The sequence below is a fragment of the Halyomorpha halys genome, unplaced genomic scaffold (genome assembly GCF_000696795.3).
Source record: "Halyomorpha halys isolate HHAL.00 unplaced genomic scaffold, Hhal_1.1 Scaffold824.1, whole genome shotgun sequence".
Taxonomy (NCBI): Eukaryota; Metazoa; Arthropoda; class Insecta; order Hemiptera; family Pentatomidae; genus Halyomorpha; species Halyomorpha halys.
Window position 1 is genome coordinate 423,339 of NW_027104663.1, and position 13,260 is coordinate 436,598.

Genomic DNA, 13,260 nt, shown 5'->3' on the forward strand with positions numbered 1-13,260 from the left:
AGGTCTCCAGATATAGCTTTTTAAAAAAGAAACATTTCATAAAAATGTTGTATGGGACGTACTAAAAGATCAGTAGTTAGTGAATTTATATCTCAAAAACCATTTGACGTACAGATGTCTATTAGCACTCAAATTAAAGCTAGTTTAATGAGCTATAAAGTAGTTTATGATGTTTATCTTCGTAGGAGTAATGATTTACATCAAATTTGCTAAAATAAATTGATTTATAGTTGTTCGGACAAATTTTCATTTACCAAATTTATATTCATATGTGAATGTCATAAAAACTACTACTCCTGCGAAGATAAGTGTCATAAACTACTTTATAGTAAATTAAATTTCCTTTATTTTGAGTATTGGCAGACATATGTTCGTCTAATGGATCTAGAGATATATTTTTTCAAAAATCCAACACTTATATGAACAACAAGAAATTATCATTTTGTGAGTTTATTTTGTCTAATATCATAAAAACTACTACTCCTACAAAGATAAACATGATTAACTATTTTGTAGTAAATGTAACTAGCTTTAATTTAAGCGCTGGCAGACATCAGTACGTCCAATGATTTCTGAAATAAAGTTTTTCATAAATCAAATTTATAGTCCGAACAACTATAAATCAATTTTTCTTTTAGCAAATATCATGAAAACTACTATCCCTACGAAGGTAAAGGTCTTAAACTTCTTTATAGTCCATTAAACTAGATTTACTTTGAGTGCTAATAGACATCTGTACGTCACATAGTTCCTGAGATATAGATTTCTCACAATAAATTAACTAACTACTGATCTTTCAGTAGATTTTTAAGAAATTTTGCTTTTTAAAAAGTTATATCTCTACAACTATTGGACGTAAGTAGCTCTTTTAGCGCTAATATTTCAGCAAATTTACTCTTCTTTGAATAATTTTCTCTTAGATTTTCTAGTGTTGTTGGTAGTGTTTAACATATAGAGCTACGAATGAAAAATCTATGTTTTTTTAAGGTTTTGAAACAGCCGCCATTTTTTAATTCCCTACCTATACTTGGCAGACTCATCAATTTTGACTAGTAATTATACATAGTTTTTATTGAAGTAATCAAAAATTGGGGAGAGGTTGTAGGCTCTTGTACTGTGAACAACGTTTTGGGCTACTCTGCTCATTTTCAAGTTTTACAAATAAAAATATTTACAATCCACGATTTTAAAATTAACATACATTTGCAATCAACAAAGTTTATACTGCACCTTAATAATTTTTTTTTTTACATATTTACATTTAAAAAATTCAATAAATGGAGAAGTTGTTAATTAAAAAAAAATTGTAAACAATGAACATTATTTTTTAGAATATTTAATGTTTGCAACCAAAAATTGATGACAATTAATAGTAGTTCGGGAAACCAATATAAATAACAAAATGTGAGCACGCTTAGAGTAACTCGAAATTTTTTTTTACTCTCTCTGCATAGCCATATCTGGCATATGGGGTACGGCAGCAACTCTCGCACTCCTTCATTATTCTCATCGATTTTGATCAAAGTCTTTTGAAGACTTTGATTCATTTTTGAAAACAAATTCATACATCCAACCGTTTCACATCCACCCGGAGAAAAAAAAAATCATGGGGATACTACTAATTTTATTTCTCGAATTTGGAAAATGAGATCGACATGATTAATTTACACCAATTATTGTGGAATATTTCGATTCAGCATGCCCAAAACCTTTATGCTGAAAATATTGATAAGAATAAAACTTTTTTTTTTTTCAATTCTGTAAGTCTATTATCTGTACTGAGAACAGTGTTTGTCTACATAGAGTAATATATTCAATATACTGGTAACCAGAATATCATATTTATTTTCAGCACAATGCATTAAAAGTCTTAGACGAATAAAAAAGAAAAATTATGAAGAAGATTGTCAGGGTTGCGGTAAAAAAGAAACGAAATAGTTTTCAACTATTTATTATCCGACGTTACGGCCCACTTTGCAGAGTTTCATCAGGGCTGTTTAAGAAGATAGGTTAAACAGACATTGACAATACATCGGAAGCGTGGAAGAGTGTACTCCTGCCAATGTCTGTTTAACCTATCGTCTTTAACAGCCTTGATGAAGCCCTGCAATGTGGGGCGAAGCGTCAGACAATAAATAGTTGAAAACTATTTTGTTACCGCAACCCACATCTCATTCTTATTTTATTTTATACGGTCTACTGTATATAAATAAATGTTTGTCTAAACATTTCGCAAGCCACCCTTCAATTTCTTAGAGGTGCAATACCCATAAGTCGTGAACCATTACACCTATTTAAACCAAATTTTGTGGATTATTTAAACTTTGTGAACTGCGCAATTCACTTTACTTAATTCGATCCTTAACCAAATATCGATTTAATCGATGATAACATTGAGATTAAGCCAATTTTTAAAGTTATTTTTCTTATTTTTCCTTTCCCTTACATTATTATTAATTTGTGGACATATTCATTTTAAATTGAAAATAATTTTTATATATTCCTAAAAGAATATATTTTTAAGTATTTTTTTTTTTTTTATTAATAAGCTTATTATTATTTTTTTTTATTAGCGCTGTTTTCAAACTTTGTTTTACCTAAAAAAGTTTTTACAATTTCAGTGATTATTGACATTTAAATGTTATTTATTATATTTCTAATTAAATGTTAAATTGATAAAATATCTGAATTATATTTATTTCCTAACACAAAAAGAAAGAGAAAAATTACTATAAAGATCAAATTATCACAAACTAAAATATCATCAAAACTACTTTTCCTACGAAGATAAATATTATAAACTATTTTATAGTACATTCAACTAGTTTTGAGTGTACGTCTTATGCTTCTTTGCTTCCACCCAGAAGGGTGGGTGTCTTGAGCGAAGATGTTTTGATTAAGAAAATATGTATTATTTTATTTTCCATTGATTATTCAATTAATGATAATTCAGTACCTAGAATATTACGAAAGTAACTCTGAATATTATTAAGGATCTTCACCATTTTACTAAGTTCATCCAATTTAAACGAAACACTTCGTAATGATATAACATTGGTCCTGTTCAATAAACAGTTTATTGAAGGATTGATTGGACCAGGTAAAGTGCAATTAGGTCGAACGGAATCGAATGTGAAGTTAGTTAATAAAGCCACTCTAATGGCTTTGCTATTTCAAGACCTAGAGGGCAACTGTTGAAGGTTTAGATGATAATCAAAGTTGATTTATCTCCTATCATGAGAACGTATAATTTAATTTGTCCTTTCTAAAGATTAATGTATATTTATTAAAGCGAATGATATTTTAGAAATAACAATATGTACTTGTTAATTGTACTATTCCACTACTTCTTATAAATTACTTATTTATTTAATGTAATATACATATGAATAAAAGAATAAATACAATAAGTAAATATGTGGAATGTTTCATTTACACTTGAAAATCTTGGGAAGGAACCACCCATTGGGGATACTTCAAACATTAATTTAAATTAGAAGGTCCCGTGGCCATCTTCTTTTTTGGACGCCTCGGAGGATTATCAGGGATTGTTAAGGATGAGAGATTAAGAATTAATGGCTTAGGATGGTTAAGGAGTTTGGAATGAAAAGATGCATATCTGTTTTGGGCCAAATCTGCAACGAATGGGATGTAAGGTCTTTGTGGATGAGTTTAATTGTAACGTAATAAAGAGCATCAAGGATTTTGGATTGTAAGGATTGGATGCGGGAGGAATTTGATGGTTTGGTAGAGCCCCAGAGCTCAATTCCATATGTCCAAATTGATTTGGTTATCATAGTGTATAATAATGTTTGTAGTGAATGAGAAGTTTAATACCCAATACCCAGATCTCGTCAAATCCCTTTCTTGTTTTTTCTGCAGGGAACAGCCACTCTACAGGCCCTACCCAGCACCATGTGACTTCACTTTGTATCACCGAAATTTAATTTTCCTACTTACCTCAAATTTTGCTCCAATGTATTTTAGTTTAATTTAGTGTACTCAGGTATTTTTAAATTAAGTGTATATTTATTTGGACTTACGGAGTTGAGCTTTGGGGCTCCAATAAACCATCGAATTCCTCTCTTGTCCAATGCTTACAATCCAAAATCATTCGTAAAATCCTTAATACTTCTTACTTTGTCACCAGATACCAATCCTTCCATGATGAACTTCCCGATCACCCCAAATCTACTTGTTTTTAACCTGGCTTCTCCTCCATTACCTGATAACCCTCCTAGGTATCTGAAAATAAAATAGCTCCAGGATCTTTCCTTCTAGACATGTTATCATGATATTGTAATATAACTTACATTTCATTTACTTATTGTATGAATTTAGTACAGTTGTAAATATCAGTAAATAAATTATAAAAAAAAGATATATATTTAAATTACCTGTCACGTACGTATTCATAAAATATGGGAAGTGAAACCTTTTAAGTAGCTCGAGAAGTGGAAACAAGAACCGGATTGTAAAGGTTAGCAGTGCCAGAGATCAGGGCTACCTCTAGCCTTCTTCTTATTTTAGTCTTCGTTTTCTCAAATATTTGAAACAGCTACTGAGAAAAAACATGTGTACGTAATATAAAACCCTTATGTGTACGTAACAGGATTTGTGAAATATTTTAGGCCACACGTAATCATTAATGATGAATGAACAAAACTATAATTTCATGTGCAATGATAATTATCTGTTATTAAAAAACCTTGAAAGGTTCAATAAAATAAAGGTGTAAAGAATTTTCGAGGATTTGAATCTTCTAGACATGTTGTAGTTTATGGAACAAAGCTATTATTTAATAGTTGAACAAATATTAACCTTGATTTATTTTAAATAATGAACGGTCAGGTTCTGGTCAAAAGAATAACATTTTGCCTCACTTTGTAGAGCTTCATCGCCAAACCTATTAACTTAAACAGCCCTGATGAAGCTCTGCAAAGTGGGGCGAAATATCGGAAAATAAATAATTGTTAACTATTTTTGATTCTCTTTTGACCGCAACCTGACCATCTTCATTATTTGACATTATACGGTCAACTATTTATATTTATATTTATAGTTCCATTATAAACTCCTTAACTACCCAAACCTACTAGTTTCTAACCTTGCATTCTCTTCCGTTACCGACAACCCTCCGAAGCGCCTAAAAATAAGATGGCCACGAGACCTGCTAATGTAAAAATGTCTGAGTGCTTCCAATGGGTAGTTCTCTACACACCTGTTTCACTCCATTATAACTGAGATCAAATTTACTCAATGTATTATAATGTACAGTTGTAAATTTCAATAAATATGTTTTTAAAAAAAACTTGGTTGTGTACCTGGGATGTGACTGAAACTTTTTTGCTATTACTGAGTAATCATAATGCAATTTTATAGAATCGATTTTTGACGTTTTTTCGATTTTCTTCGAAACAGCTCCAACAATTTAGATTAAAATCGATGAATCAGTGAGAAATTAAGTGGTATACAATATCAGATAAGTTTTATCCTTATTGCAATATTCTAACAGGGCTTAAATGCCGAACTTATAAGAAATCTTTTGATTTTTTCATTTGAAAAATAAACAGTTCTCATTATTGGTAATAATATAAAAAAATTAAAATTTTTTATATAATAATAATAGCTAAAGGAGAATAAAAATTAAAACTGAATCTGATTTGAACGGGTAAATCTGAGGCCCCACGATCTTCCCCGATTGCATTTCGGCTTCTCCATTATTTTTCGAACTGTTGTATTTTTAAAATGTAAAATTTATATTTGTTATTAGCACTTAAAGAACTTTAAACTGCGAATTTTTATAGCAACATAAATTTTTTTTTTAATAATTTATTTAATGTAATTTACAACTGTACACAATAATACAATAGGTGAATATGTAGTATATTTCATATACACTTAAAAATATTGGGAAGGAACCACCCATTGGTGGTACTTCAAACATCAATTTAAATTAGAAGGTCCCGTGGCCATCTTCTTTTCAGACGCCTCGGAGGATTATCAGGGATTGTTAAGGATGAATGATTAAGAATTAATGGGTTAGGATGGTTAAGAAGTTTGGAATAAAAAGACGCATATCTGTTTTGGGTCAAATCTGCAACGAATGGGATGTTAAGGTCTTTACGAATGAGTTTATTTGTAATAAGAAGCATCAAGGATTTTACGTAGGATTTTGGATTGTAACCATTGAATGCGGGAAGAATTTGATGGTTTGGTGGAGCCCCAGAGCTCAATTCCATATGTCCAAATTGGTCTGATTATGCAACAAAAAATAAAATTTTTGTTCATAAAGTTCACCTTCCTTATTTTTTTTTTTGCAAAAATTATAAAATCTTTAACAAGAGCTCACTGACCTATTGAGCACACCGCACCAGATTATTTAATTTCGAAAATGCTTTTCACCTTCTGTCCAGAGATGGGCAAAAATTAGCTATGGATGAAACTAATAGCTAAAATTGCCATGGAAACGACATTTATTCATGAATGAAACATCAATAAATAAACATCGTATCCAGAAACTTAGAAAGTAGAATTTACATTATTATACTTTCTACTGTTCTTCTACATCTGAGACAATAGGAGGACCAGCGCCTAATGGTGTTTAAGAATAAACTATAACGTATGTTAAGCCACCTCAAAGCGACTGTCTTTTTGGAGGAAACCTTAAATAAAGAACAAAAAAAAAAAAAACGCTGGCTCGGATGGAAAAATTTATCTATTAATTTAATAAAAAAAAAAACATAAATTAAAATAAAAAAAAGAAACCTTCAAGCATTAAATAATAGAAGAAAATTTAAAATAAAAAGGTCCTCCTATAAGAAAATTAAATAATAATAAAAAAAAATTACAAAATTAGAATTGTTACGACTTGATGAACTCCGATGGGTCAGAGATCCTTTCCGAAAGGTCGGAGACGATGTTGTTATAATCCACGTCGATGGGCCCAAAATCGATACGGCACTCCGATAAATCACGCAGTAAGGTCTGGTGACTACTCTGTACAAGTCGACTGGTCTATTATAACATGCCAAGTCGACTATACGTAGGCTACTGCACTTATACGTAGGCCACAACGTGTATCGTGGCAAATAATCCCATTGGTCGGTATTTCACCAAAAACATACTTCTCACAAAAATACATTGTAAATAATGTAATTAAATCTATTTACTGCCTATTTAAAAATATTTACACTTTAATTAATATACATGGCGTTAACAACGTAAAATAATGGATGAGTTAAGAATAAAAAATTATAAGACTACACAACGCCGGATACGAAGAGACTGCTTCTGCTGAAAAAATTAGTTAATAGCATCGCTGAGAATAAGATGTGCGGGTCAGATTGTACGAAGGTAGTTGTAAAAAACGGATCACTAAAAAGTTCATTAACACTGAATCAACCGCTAAATGTGTGAGGAGTAGACTCAAGCGTTGGTGGGAGGATTAATTTTGTAGATTCAGAGTGCTACAAGTATTAGGAAGCATTTGTGGTATCGGTATCGAACTATTGTATAAGAACAATAGTTTATGGTAACGCAAGACTCCGAAACGTCATTAATAAGAAATTTATGGAGTTTATGTGAATAAAGTAATTTTGGAAAGTGTCTTATCTCTAGATCTCTAGATTATTAAATTAGAAGATTTAGTTAAGTATGTAGGTGACTTAATGCATACATATGTAATGCTCGGGTTCGAATTCTATTGTGGTAGATTAAATAATTAGTCAAATAATATGGTTTTCATTTAAAAAACAGATTAGCCATAAATTATGATTATCTTTAGATTTTTTCGATGCCGGACGAAGTCAAGCAACGCTGTTTTTTATTTGCCTTGTATTTTACATTAGCTTATATTATAAGTATTTAAATCCACTTGTATTCAGTTGAATTAATAAGATTTTTTTTTTCGCTGGACCCAGTTGCAAGTAGCCGCGATATTGCCAGTGCGTGATATTAAGTCATTTATTTAACTCGGCACGCAGGTTGCCTTCGCCCTGAGCCTTCCTCAAGATTTACTAAGCTATGGCTCTTGTCATATTTTTTATTTATTTTTTTTAATAGCGACTTGTACCGCGATGATAAATAAAAAGTAAGAGCTCTTAAATATTTTATAATTTGTGCTCTTACTTTTTATTACTTTCGCTTCTCTTAATTACATTCGCCTGTTTTGTCAACATTTCACAAAAATAAATTTTAAAAAGCTAATTTTTAGTGATCCTTTAGGCTTTCATGCAGATTTGAGATGGATCAGATATTGACTTAAACGTATTCTGAAACTTAATTGAATTAATTAATTATTATGAAATAATATCGAGATTCAAACTTAGGTCTAACTACATAATGTTATAAAATATTATTTATGACAATTCTAGTTTCTAAAAATCGTTGTTAATTTTATTAATTTAATTTTTTACATTTAGTTATTATTTTACTGTTATTAAGAATTAGACATAATAAATACTTAAAAAACTTTAAAAAATATTTTTAAATAAGCCAAGAATAAAAGAGAATGTAGATCTGACCCATGGTCAGCTAACTTTTGTAATCCGGTTCTGGTTTCTAATGCTCCAGCAATTTTAAATATTTTACACCCAAAAATGATTAAGTGCAGATGCATTTCATTCATTATAAATTAATTTAAAAAAAATTAATTTAATTTAAAAATCAGTTATGAAAAAAGAAATTTCGTATCTAATTGACACTAACAAAGCCAAAAAAATTGGTTATCACATTATTGCAGAACATTATGCCTTTGTTAATTTTTATCATTTGTCAATTACCTATAAAACTTGTTCAATTAGGAAACAGTAATTATTGTTATACAATAATAATTAAATTACCGATTATTTTCACCGTTACACTTATTACAATAATTAATTCGCAATTCATATTTTACCTAATTACTATATCAACACTACATTGAGTAACCTACCTCAACATCCCAGATTAACCTTAATTTCTAGTTGTTCGTATAAAATGTTTTTAAAATTTTTGAAAAAATATATCTTTACATCCATTAGACGCACAAATTTAACTTACTATAAACTAGTTTATGACACTTATCTTCAAAGGGGAAGTAGTTTTTATAATATTCGCATATGAGTATAAATTTGGATGAAAATTTGTCTGAAAAACTATAAATAAATTTATTTTAGCAAATATCATGAAAACTACTACTCCAACGACGATAAACGTCATAAACCACTTCATAGCCCAGTATACTAGCTTTAATTTGAGTACTAACAGACGTTTGCAGGTCAAATTTTTTTTTATATGTAGATTTTTAAAATGAATTCACGAACTACTTATCATTTAGTATGATGATCATTTTTATGAATGATTCTCTGTACACCATTTTTATGAAATATTGCTTTTTAAAAAGGTATTTCTTGAACGTAAATAGCTCTATTAGGCCTTCCAGTTTAGCAAATTTACTCTACTTTAAATTAGGTTCTATTAGATTTTCTATTGTTGTTGCTAGTTTTAAAGATATAGAGCTCCGAATGAAAAATTAATTATTTTTAACGTTATACATCTTCCTACCGTCCTATTTCACTCCTCTATCCAATACATGACTCATATATGTATATTCCTGACCACTAGTTTGGATTTAGAACATCTCATTCTACCATACAACAGAGTCATCGAGTGGTTGTATGTACTGCACGGGAGTCTTCCTCGATGTTGAACAAGCTTTTGATCGAGTCTGGTCTATAAACTTCGTCAATTTCTACCCCCTACATATTTCCTTATAATCCGCTCCTACCTCACTGATAGAACCTTTAAAGTAAATCATAACCCAGCATCAATTCAGAATCTAAATAAATCCTGACAAATCCCACCAGATCACCTTTACTCTCCGTTGTAAACCTCTACCCTCCTGTTCTACAGTATCCTTTCTAAATACTCCACTAACGCCTGTTGAACAGATTCGATACCTAGGACTCCATCTTGACAAGAGACTTACTTGGAATCCTCATACAAAGCTGAAACGAAAAGAAAATGCTCGTAGATTTCGATTGCTACAACACCTACTTGACAAACGCTCTAAATTTCCCATTCACTAGAAAAATTATTATACACTATGATAATCAAACCAATTTGGACATATGGAATTGAGCTCTGGGGCTCTACCAAACCATCAAATTCCTCCCGCATCCAATCCTTACAATCCAAAATCCTACGTAAAATCCTGAATGATCCTTATTACGTTACAAATAAACTCATTCACAAAGACCTTAACATCCCATTCGTTGCAGATTTGACCCCAAACAGATATGGAATTGAGTTGCGTATAAAAATGCGTCTTTTTATTCCAAACTCCTTAACCATTCTAACCCATTAATTCTTAATCTTTCATCTTTAACAATCCCTGATAATCCCCCGAGGCGTCTGAAAAGAAGATGGCCACGGGACCTTCTAATTTAAATTAATGTTTGACATACATAAAACATATTTACTTATTGTATTATTTTGTACAGTTGTAAATTACATTAAATAAATAAATAAATTAAAAAAAAAATTTAACGTTTTGAAAAAGCCGCCATTTTTTATTCCCTCTACGTATGCTTGACAGACTCGTCAGTTTTAACTAGTAATTATACGTTGTTTTCATTAAAGTAATAAAAAATTGGGGTGAAATGACTTTTTTCTCCTCTTGGGTTCTTGTACATTGTTGTCCTAGTGGATAACATCTCAAAGATTTTATTTAAACATTTTCTGGTCGAATATAACATCTTTAAAACGGCTGGATGAGTTCAGGAGAAACTAAAATTTTATTTATTTTTCAATGTCCGTTAATAAATCTCTTAGGTTGAGTTTAGCCAATAATAAAAACGTCATTGTGGAAACTTAGCGATATAAATATCGATGATAAGGCTATTCAATATTTGTTTATCTATAGGGAGAGTATTATCGAATTGGGGAAGTGGAAGTGGTTCGAGGCCAGTGAACTCCGCCTTAACAACTCCTCTTAATAATGTTACCTTATTCTCTCCTTTATTTTGGCAACTCCTTTATTTATTGGGCCGTTTCATATGAAATGTACATTTTTATTATTTCAAAAATTTAAAGTGGGATTAGTGGAATTTTGTTGTTTACTACGTTTATGCTTATAGATTATTATGAGCCGTTATGAGTCCTATCTTATTTGATTATTTTTACTATCATTCAAATTGATTGCACATTGTTTAGTATGCCATCTAATATTACCATGGAAACATGCGATTTTCGAGTAATTTTTTTTATGAGTTTAAACTTGAATACTTGCCCAAGATGATATTACCACAATGTTAGGGAAAGGGTGTTGTAAAGAGCGGTCCATTCACCAGTTGTTTAAAAAAATTTTGGCTGGTGACATAGTTTCGGATAGCCACCCAGAGGAAGACCTCCACCAGTAATTGGTGACGATGAACTTCTTAGGCTTACTGTTGAAGAAAAACCTCACTAAACATATATTTTTAAAAATTTATTTATTGATGTTTACAACTGTACATAAAATACATCAAGTAAATTTGAATAATGGTATGGTACAAGTACGTAGAGAAACTACCCATTGGCATCACTCTAAAAACATTTTTACAATATAAGGTCTCGAGGCCTTCTTCTTTTCAGACGCATCGGAGGATTGTCCGGAATGAAAGAGGAAGCAAGGTTAGGAACTAATGGGTTTGAGTAGATAGGGAATTTATAATGGAAGGATTGATATCTGGTTCGGGCTAGATCGGTTGCATAAGGAACATTTAGGTATTTGTGGATAATTTTATACGAAGGATTTTGGATTGTAAGGATTGGTTACGAGAGGAGTTCTCAGGTTTAGTGGAGCCCCAAAGCTCAATTCAGTACGTCCAGATAGGCTTTATTATTGTCATGTAGATCAGTCTTTTGTAATGAATTGGAAGTTAAAACTGCTTGTCTAGTAAGTGCTATAATAGTCGAAATTAACGTGCAGCTTCCTGTCTTTTCAGTCTTGTGTGAGGATTCCAAGTTAGTCGTTTGTCCAAGGTAGCGGATTTCTTCTACAGGGGTAAGATCAACATTACTGAAGTATACTGTAGGGCAGTCGGTAGGTTAACGATGAAGGGTAAAGGTGATTTGATGGGATTTGTTGGAATTTATTTTAATCCTCTAATTACGACACCACTCTTCGAAGACTGTGGTATGGGATTGGAGAGTTTGAGACACAATTAAAGGGTTGTTATTAACTGCGAGCACAAATGTGTCATCGGCATACGTGGTGAGGGTAGTGTCAGGATTGGTTGGGATTGTCAGCTCTATAGACAGTGTAGAGGATGGGACCGAGGATACTTCCTTGAGGAACATCAGCGGACTGAAAATAGAGGGATGAATAGGAGCCTCTGTGGTTTACTTGGAATAATCTATCAGTGAGAAAGGAACAGATGATGAGAAAGTATGAGGGAGGTAGGAATTCACGGAGATAGTAAAGCAGTTCAAAGAAGACGAAACAACGTCCACCACACGATGGCATTGTTGGATACCAAACAGTTAAAGGATTTGCAACTGAATAAGTTTATCGACAGTTTCTTGACCATTGATAAAGTAAAAAAGGGAGATTTATGGGTACCTCATGAACTTAATGAGCTGCAGCAGCTGAAGAGTTATGATACATGCATTTCACTGCTTACTTGGCAAACAAATAAAATAAAAAGAGCCATTTTTCGAAAGGATAATCACGTGTGATGAAAAGTGCATTTTATATGATGACAGACATCGATCAGATCAGTGGTTAAATATCGATGAAAGACCTGAACACATGCCACAACCAAATTTTCATCCAAAAAATCATTGGTTTCTGTGTGGTAGTCCATGACAGAAATAATTATATATATATAGTTGACCGTATAATCTTAAATATAAGAAGATGGTCGTCAGGGTTGCGGTCAAAAAAGAACAAATAGTTTTAAGTATTTAATGTCCAATGACGAAGTATTTAATGACGTTTCACTCCACTTTGCAGGGCTTCATTAAGGCTAAAAAGATACAACTAACAACATTACAACAATAAGATACGATAAGGTAAATTAAGATAGAATACATATTATGTAAAAATTAAGTGATAAGAAAATTATATATCAATAAAAGAAGGAAATCATAATATAGTATTAATATAAAATAAACATGAATAAACAATGATAAAAATAAATCGTAAGCATAAAAAAAATATATATACATAAAATACACAGTACAGGAGACGTATTTGAAACAAAAAAAACAAAACAGAAATCTAGATGTGGGAAC